Source organism: Cryptomeria japonica, unplaced genomic scaffold (assembly GCF_030272615.1).
Source record: "Cryptomeria japonica unplaced genomic scaffold, Sugi_1.0 HiC_scaffold_101, whole genome shotgun sequence".
Taxonomy (NCBI): Eukaryota; Viridiplantae; Streptophyta; class Pinopsida; order Cupressales; family Cupressaceae; genus Cryptomeria; species Cryptomeria japonica.
The window spans coordinates 421,079-430,000 of record NW_026728923.1 but is presented as its reverse complement, the minus strand read 5'-3'; the positions used below and the strand labels follow the sequence as shown (position 1 = coordinate 430,000).

Genomic DNA, 8,922 nt, shown 5'->3' with positions numbered 1-8,922 from the left:
CCCGGGTGCGCACCTCGCGTGCACCTTGGCGCGGTGGGCACCATGGCGTGCACGAAGTCGGAGCCCGGTTTGCCCCGGGTGCGCACCCCGCGTGCACCTTCGCCGGGGTGGGCACCTCGGCTGGGTTGCGCGCCCTGGTGCGCACCAAGGAGCGCTCCGAAGTGTGCTCCAAGGTGCGGCGTGCACGAAGTCGGAGCCCGGTTTGCCCCGGGTGCGCACCTCGCGTGCACCTTCGCCGCGGTGGGCACCTTGGCTGGGTTGGGCACCATTGAGCGCTCCGAAGTGTGCTCCAAGGTGCGCACCATGGCCCTCCAAGGTGCGCAGCATGGCGTGCACGAAGTCGGAGCCCGGTTTGCCCCGGGTGCGCACCTCGCGTGCACCTTCGCCAGGGTGGGCACCTCGGTGCGCACACCTTCTCAATGTTTTCTTGCCTTTTCTGGAAATTGGTGAAGGCAGCGCATCAAAGGTGCGCACCTCGGTGTGCTCCGAGGTGCGAACCCGAGAGCGCTCCGAGGTGCCCACGAAGTCGAAAGTCGGGTTAATTGCATTGTTTTCCCCGGGTGCGCTCCGAGGTGCGCAACATCGGTGCGCACCAAGGAGGGCTCCGAAGTGTGCTCCAAGGTGCGCACGATTCGGAGCTCGGTTTGCCCGGGGTGCGCACACCTTGGCTGGGTTGCGCACCCTTTGTGCGCTCCAAGGTGCGCACGAAGTCGGAGCTCGGTTTGCCCCGGGTGCGCACCTTCGCCAGGGTGCGCACCTTGATGCGCACGCCTTGGCTGGGCTGCGCACCTTGGTGGGCGCCATGGTGCGCACCTTTCGTGCGCTCCAAGGTGCGCACGAAGTCGGAGCTCGGTTTGCCCCGGGTGCGCACCTTGGTGGGCGCCATGGTGCACTCCGAGGTGCCCAAGATTGGTGCGCACCAAGGAGCGCTCCGAAGTGCGCTCCAAGGTGCGCAGGTGCGCGCGAAGTCGAAAGTTGGGTTAATTGTCCGGTTTGCCTCGGGTGCGCACCTTGCGTGCACCTTCGCCAGGGTGGGCGCCTTGGTGCGCACACCTTGGCTGGGCTGCGCACCCGGGCGCGCACACCTTGGCACCCGCGTTTCCTTCATTTTAAATTTTTTTTTTTTACAATCTCTCAAGTGGGAAATTCTATAATCTCAACTTTTTTTGCCTTTTCAGGAAACTTTTGAATGGAGCGCATCATTGGTGCGCTCCGAAGTGTGCTCCAAGGTGCGCACCTCTGGTGTGCTCCAAAGCTCTCTCTAGCTGCGTGCACCTGCCCCGGCCGCGCACCCGGCCCCGCCCAGCTTCGCTCACCTGTCCCGGGCGTCTGGTGCGGAACCTTAGAGTAAGAAACATCACCGTGCACCTTGGCCAACGTGCGCGACTCGACCGAGCGCGCACTGGCCGAGGTGCACACCGATTTCACCTGGGTGCGCGCGCAGCACCTCGGGCGCACCGGGGTGCGCGCACAACGCCCGGGTTGCACCGTGGCCTGTGTGCTCGGGGCGCCTCGGGTGCGCGCTCGGTGTCGCCCCCGCGCGCGCGGTAGTGCGGGCAGCGCACCCCGGCCCGGCCCGGCCCCGACGAGAACGCAAACGGGCAAAAGGTTTATTCAAATAGCATTGCGACGCCCGGCGAAAAACTAAAAAAGGGTGCAACACCGGGACTTCCCGGGAGGTCACCCATCCCAGTACTACTCCGGCCCAAGCGCGCTTAACTGCGGAGTTCTGATGGGATCCGGTGCACTAACGCTGGTATGATCGCACCCGTTATGAGCTTGTCGCAGTGTGTACTTAGCAAACCGCGACCCACGTGCGAATCCACCCCGGCCACCCACCCCCGTCGAGGTGCACACCCTCCCTCGCGAAGTGCGCCCCGTTCGCCAAGTGTGAGCCCTGCCCGGGTGCGCGCACCTTGCTAGGGCGTCGGGTGTGCACCCGGCCCGGCCTACGTGCGTGCACCTGGACGGGGCGTCGTGTGCGTGCAGTGTCCCGTCTGCAACGCGGTGCCCACACACCACCTCGGGCGCAACGACCTGCGCTCACATGTGGGCCGAGTGCACCTTGGTGCATGTTCGGGGCGCCTCGGGTGCACGCTCGATCTTGCCCCGGTGCACCAAGGCGCTCGGTTTGCCCCGGGTGCGCACTTGGTGCAAGGTGGGCACCCAAAATAGGGATCAAGCACCAAAACACAAGTTTCGGGATGCAAAATGGGACCCAAGGACCACAAATGCGTTCCAAGACCCATGATGGGTCCACGAGAACAAAAATGTGTTCCGAGACTTAATAAACAAATATTGGGTTTTAGGAGAAGAAACATGCTCTGATGCCCAAAACGAGAATCGACCCCGAAAAGGCCACAGGCCAAAAGTGGGATGCGAGACAAAAAAAAATGGGACCCGAGGACCAAAATTGGGTTCCCAGGTCGAAGACAGGGCAACCGGACAAGAAACGACCTCTAAGGCTCGAAATGAGTCCCGACGACTAAAACTTGACAAGAAGCACCCATCAGGCACCCAACTCGACACCCATGGGATGCCGACCCACCCGGGCTTCCACCTAGCACACCTTGGCACCCACCCACCCTCGCACCCAACCTCGCACCCAACTTAGCACCTTTGAACCCACATTGGCACTCACCCTGACCCTGGCACCTTGGAACCCACATTGGCACTCACCTTGACCCTGGCACCCACCTTTGCACTCACCTTGGGACCCACCCTGGCTCCCACCTCGGCACCCACCCAGACACCCACCTTGGTTCCTTGGCACCCACCTTGGATCCTTGGCACCCACCCCGACACCCACCTTGGCACGCAACTTGGCTACTTGCCACCCACCTTGGCTCCTTGACGCCCACCCCGACAACCACCCCGTGACCTACCCTGGCTAGGGTTGGTGCACACCCACCCTGGTGCCCACCTTGGCACCCACCCCATGACCCACCTTGGCACGCACCTTAGTACCCACCCCGTTACCCACCCTAGGACCCACCCCGTGACCCACCTTGGCCAGGGTGGGTGCCTTGGTGCGCACAACTTGCCTGGGCTGCACACCAGGGCGGGCTCAAGATGGCACCCGCGTTCCGTTTTTTTCACTATCTTTCAAAACGGAAATTTTAAAATCTCGTTTTTTTTTTTTTTTTGCCTTTTCTGGAAATTAGTGAAGGCAGCGCATCAAAGGTGCGCAATGCTGGTGCGAACCCGGGAGCGCTCCGATGTGTGCTCCAAGGTGCGGCGTGCACGAAGTCCGAGCCCGGCTTGCCCCGGGTGCGCACCTCGCGTGCACCTTCGCCGGGGTGAGCACCTTGGCTGGGTTGCGCGCCCTGGTGCGCACCAAGGAGCGCTCTGAAGTGTGCTCCAAGGTGCGGCGTGCACGAAGTCGGAGCTCGGTTTGCCCCGGGTGTGCACCTCGGGTGCGCACCTCGCGTGCACCTTCGCTGCGGTGGGCACCTTGGCTGGGTTGCGCGCCTTGGTGGGCACCATGCAGTGCACGAAGTCGGAGCCCGGTTTGCCCCGGGCGCGCACCTCCGCCAGGGTGGGCACCTTGGTGCGCACAACTTGCCTGGGCTGCGCACCAGGAAGGGCTCAAGATGGCACCCGCGTTCCGTTTTTTTCACTATCTTTCAGAACGGAAATTTTAAAATATCGTTTTTTTTTGCCTTTTCTGGAAATTAGTGAAGGCAGCGCATCAAAGGTGCGCAACGCTGGTGCGAACCTGGGAGCGCTCCGATGTGTGCTCCAAGGTGCGGCGTGCACGAAGTCGGAGCCCGGTTTGCCCCGGGTGCGCCCTGGTGGGCACCATGGTGCGCACCAAGGAGCGCTCCGAAGTGTGCTCCAAGGTGCGGCCTGCACGAAGTCGGAGCCCGGTTTGCCCCGGGCGTGCACCGCGGGTGGGCACCTTGGTGCGCATGCCTTGCCTGGGCTGCGCACCAGGGCGGGCTCAAGATGGCACCCGCGTTCCGTTTTTTTCACTATCTTTCAAAACGGAAATTTTAAAATCTCATTTTTTTTTGCCTTTTCTGGAAATTAGTGAAGGCAGCGCATCAAAGGTGCGCACCTCGCTGCCCACCACGGTGCGCAACGCCGGTGGGCACCCGGGAGTGCTTCGAAGTGTGCTCCAAGGTGCTGCGTGCACGTTGTCGGAGCCCGGTTTGCCCCGGGTGCGCACCTCGCGTGCACCTTCGTCGGGGTGGGCACCTTGGCTGGGTTTGCCCCGGCTGCGCTCCGAAGCGGGGTTATTGGAGCGCCGCCTCTTTTTTTGTCGGAGCGTTTGGTGGGGTTTCTCGCATTGGCTCTTCCCAGGCCCGGTTGCCACCCTGGCGCGCACGAAGTCGGAAGTAGGGTTAATTGCCCGGGTGCGCACCTTTGCCAGGGTGGGCACCTTACCTGGGCTGTGCACCAGGGCGGGCTCAAGATGGCACCCGCGTTCCGTTTTTTTCACTATCTTTCAAAACGGAAATTTTAAAATCTCCTCTTTTTTTTGCCTTTTCTGGAAATTAGTGAAGGCAGCGCATCAAAGGTGCGCACCTCGCTGCCCACCTTGGTGTGCTCTGAGGTGCGCACCCGGGAGCGCTACGAAGTGTGCTCCAAGGTGCGGCGTGCACGTTGTCGGAGCCCGGTTTGCCCCGGGTGCGCACCTCGCCTGCACCTTGGCCGGGGTGGGCACCCTGGCTGGGTTTGCCCAGGGTGCGCTCCGAAGCGGGGTTACTGGAGCGCCCCCTCTTTTTTTGTCAGAGCGTTTGGTGGGGTTTCTCGCATTGGCTCTTCCCAGGCCCGGTTGTTGGGTGCGCTCCCACCCTGGCGCGCGCGAAGTTGGAAGTTGGGTTAATTGCCCGGGCGCGCACCTTCGCCAGGGTGGGCACCTTGGTGCGCACACCTTGGCTGGGCTGCGCACCAGGGCGGGCTCAAGATGGCACCAGCATTCCCTTTTTCTCACTATCTTTCAAAACGGAAATTTTAAAATCTCGTTTTCTTTTGCCTTTTATGGAAATTAGTGAAGGCATCGCATCAAAGGTGCGCACCTCGCTGCCCACCTTGGTGTGCTCCGAGGTGCCCACCACGGTGCGCTCCGAGGTGCCCACCACGGTGCGCAACGCCGGTGCGAACCCGGGAGCGCCCCGATGTGTGCTCCAAGGTGCGGCGTGCACGAAGCCGGACCCCGGTTTGCCCCGGGTGCGCACCTCGCGTGCACCTTGGTGCGCACACCTTGGCTGGGTTGCGCGGCCTGGTGGGCACCATGGTGCGCACCAAGGAGCGCTCCGAAGTGTGCTCCAAGGTGCGGCGTGCACGAAGTCCTAGCCCGGTTTGCCCCGGGTGCGCACCTTCGCCGCGGTGGGCACCATGGCGTGCACGAAGTCGGAGCCCGGTTTGCCCCGGGTGCGCACCTCGCGTGCACCTTCGCCGGGGTGGGCACCTCGGCTGGGTTGCGCGCCCTGGTGCGCACCAAGGAGCGCTCCGAAGTGTGCTCCAAGGTGCGGCGTGCACGAAGTCGGAGCCCGGTTTGCCCCGGGTGCGCACCTTCGCCGCGGTGGGCACCCTGGTGCGCACCATGGCGTGCACGAAGTCGGAGCCCGGTTTGCCCCGGGTGCGCACCTCGCGTGCACCTTCGGCGGGGTTGCGCGCCCTGGTGCGCACCAAGGAGCGCTCCGAAGTGTGCTCCAAGGTGCGGCGTGCACGAAGTCGGAGCCCGGTTTGCCCCGGGTGCGCACCTCGCGTGCACCTTCGGCGGGGTTGCGCGCCCTGGTGGGCACCATGGTGCGCACCAAGGAGCGCTCCGAAGTGTGCTCCAAGGTGCGGCGTGCACGAAGTCGGAGCCCGGTTTGCCCCGGGTGCGCACCTCGCGTGCACCTTCGCCGCGGTGGGCACCATGGCGTGCACGAAGTCGGAGCCCGGTTTGCCCCGGGTGCGCACCTCGCGTGCACCTTCGCCGGGGTGGGCACCTCGGCTGGGTTGCGCGCCCTGGTGCGCACCAAGGAGCGCTCCGAAGTGTGCTCCAAGGTGCGGCGTGCACGAAGTCGGAGCCCGGTTTGCCCCGGGTGCGCACCTTCGCCGCGGTGGGCACCCTGGTGCGCACCATGGCGTGCACGAAGTCGGAGCCCGGTTTGCCCCGGGTGCGCACCTCGCGTGCACCTTCGGCGGGGTTGCGCGCCCTGGTGCGCACCAAGGAGCGCTCCGAAGTGTGCTCCAAGGTGCGGCGTGCACGAAGTCGGAGCCCGGTTTGCCCCGGGTGCGCACCTCGCGTGCACCTTCGGCGGGGTTGCGCGCCCTGGTGGGCACCATGGTGCGCACCAAGGAGCGCTCCGAAGTGTGCTCCAAGGTGCGGCGTGCACGAAGTCGGAGCCCGGTTTGCCCCGGGTGCGCACCTCGCGTGCACCTTCGCCGCGGTGGGCACCATGGCGTGCACGAAGTCGGAGCCCGGTTTGCCCCGGGTGCGCACCTCGCGTGCACCTTCGCCGGGGTGGGCACCTCGGCTGGGTTGCGCGCCCTGGTGCGCACCAAGGAGCGCTCCGAAGTGTGCTCCAAGGTGCGGCGTGCACGAAGTCGGAGCCCGGTTTGCCCCGGGTGCGCACCTCGCGTGCACCTTCGCCGCGGTGGGCACCATGGCGTGCACGAAGTCGGAGCCCGGTTTGCCCCGGGTGCGCACCCCGCGTGCACCTTCGCCGGGGTGGGCACCTCGGCTGGGTTGCGCGCCCTGGTGCGCACCAAGGAGCGCTCCGAAGTGTGCTCCAAGGTGCGGCGTGCACGAAGTCGGAGCCCGGTTTGCCCCGGGTGCGCACCTCGCGTGCACCTTCGCCGCGGTGGGCACCTTGGCTGGGTTGGGCACCATTGAGCGCTCCGAAGTGTGCTCCAAGGTGCGCACCATGGCCCTCCAAGGTGCGCAGCATGGCGTGCACGAAGTCGGAGCCCGGTTTGCCCCGGGTGCGCACCTCGCGTGCACCTTCGCCAGGGTGGGCACCTCGGTGCGCACACCTTCTCAATGTTTTCTTGCCTTTTCTGGAAATTGGTGAAGGCAGCGCATCAAAGGTGCGCACCTCGGTGTGCTCCGAGGTGCGAACCCGAGAGCGCTCCGAGGTGCCCACGAAGTCGAAAGTCGGGTTAATTGCATTGTTTTCCCCGGGTGCGCTCCGAGGTGCGCAACATCGGTGCGCACCAAGGAGGGCTCCGAAGTGTGCTCCAAGGTGCGCACGATTCGGAGCTCGGTTTGCCCGGGGTGCGCACACCTTGGCTGGGTTGCGCACCCTTTGTGCGCTCCAAGGTGCGCACGAAGTCGGAGCTCGGTTTGCCCCGGGTGCGCACCTTCGCCAGGGTGCGCACCTTGATGCGCACGCCTTGGCTGGGCTGCGCACCTTGGTGGGCGCCATGGTGCGCACCTTTCGTGCGCTCCAAGGTGCGCACGAAGTCGGAGCTCGGTTTGCCCCGGGTGCGCACCTTGGTGGGCGCCATGGTGCACTCCGAGGTGCCCAAGATTGGTGCGCACCAAGGAGCGCTCCGAAGTGCGCTCCAAGGTGCGCAGGTGCGCGCGAAGTCGAAAGTTGGGTTAATTGTCCGGTTTGCCTCGGGTGCGCACCTTGCGTGCACCTTCGCCAGGGTGGGCGCCTTGGTGCGCACACCTTGGCTGGGCTGCGCACCCGGGCGCGCACACCTTGGCACCCGCGTTTCCTTCATTTTAAATTTTTTTTTTTTACAATCTCTCAAGTGGGAAATTCTATAATCTCAACTTTTTTTGCCTTTTCAGGAAACTTTTGAATGGAGCGCATCATTGGTGCGCTCCGAAGTGTGCTCCAAGGTGCGCACCTCTGGTGTGCTCCAAAGCTCTCTCCAGCTGCGTGCACCTGCCCCGGCCGCGCACCCGGCCCCGCCCAGCTTCGCTCACCTGTCCCGGGCGTCTGGTGCGGAACCTTAGAGTAAGAAACATCACCGTGCACCTTGGCCAACGTGCGCGACTCGACCGAGCGCGCACTGGCCGAGGTGCACACCGATTTCACCTGGGTGCGCGCGCAGCACCTCGGGCGCACCGGGGTGCGCGCACAACGCCCGGGTTGCACCGTGGCCTGTGTGCTCGGGGCGCCTCGGTGCGCGCTCGGTGTCGCCCCCGCGCGCGCGGTAGTGCGGGCAGCGCACCCCGGCCCGGCCCGGCCCCGACGAGAACGCAAACGGGCAAAAGGTTTATTCAAATAGCATTGCGACACCCGGCGAAAAACTAAAAAAGGGTGCAACACCGGGACTTCCCGGGAGGTCACCCATCCCAGTACTACTCCGGCCCAAGCGCGCTTAACTGCGGAGTTCTGATGGGATCCGGTGCACTAACGCTGGTATGATCGCACCCGTTATGAGCTTGTCGCAGTGTGTACTTAGCAAACCGCGACCCACGTGCGAATCCACCCCGGCCACCCACCCCCGTCGAGGTGCACACCCTCCCTCGCGAAGTGCGCCCCGTTCGCCAAGTGTGAGCCCTGCCCGGGTGCGCGCACCTTGCTAGGGCGTCGGGTGTGCACCCGGCCCGGCCTACGTGCGTGCACCTGGACGGGGCGTCGTGTGCGTGCAGTGTCCCGTCTGCAACGCGGTGCCCACACACCACCTCGGGCGCAACGACCTGCGCTCACATGTGGGCCGAGTGCACCTTGGTGCATGTTCGGGGCGCCTCGGGTGCACGCTCGATCTTGCCCCGGTGCACCAAGGCGCTCGGTTTGCCCCGGGTGCGCACTTGGTGCAAGGTGGGCACCCAAAATAGGGATCAAGCACCAAAACACAAGTTTCGGGATGCAAAATGGGACCCAAGGACCACAAATGCGTTCCAAGACCCATGATGGGTCCACGAGAACAAAAATGTGTTCCGAGACTTAATAAACAAATATTGGGTTTTAGGAGAAGAAACATGCTCTGATGCCCAAAACGAGAATCGACCCCGAAAAGGCCACA

The 8,922-nt window shown here is 64.2% G+C and overlaps 2 non-coding genes across 2 annotated transcripts; both read right to left on the bottom strand.

Moving 5' to 3' along the window:
• Positions 1-1,651: 1,651 nt before the first annotated feature.
• Positions 1,652-1,770, bottom strand: LOC131865125 (5S ribosomal RNA). The gene has a single exon (XR_009363857.1). It is a non-coding gene; the product is annotated as a 5S ribosomal RNA (ribosomal RNA).
• Positions 1,771-8,210: 6,440 nt separating this feature from the next.
• On the bottom strand, positions 8,211-8,329 carry LOC131865123 (5S ribosomal RNA). The gene has a single exon (XR_009363855.1). It is a non-coding gene; the product is annotated as a 5S ribosomal RNA (ribosomal RNA).
• Positions 8,330-8,922: the final 593 nt, after the last annotated feature.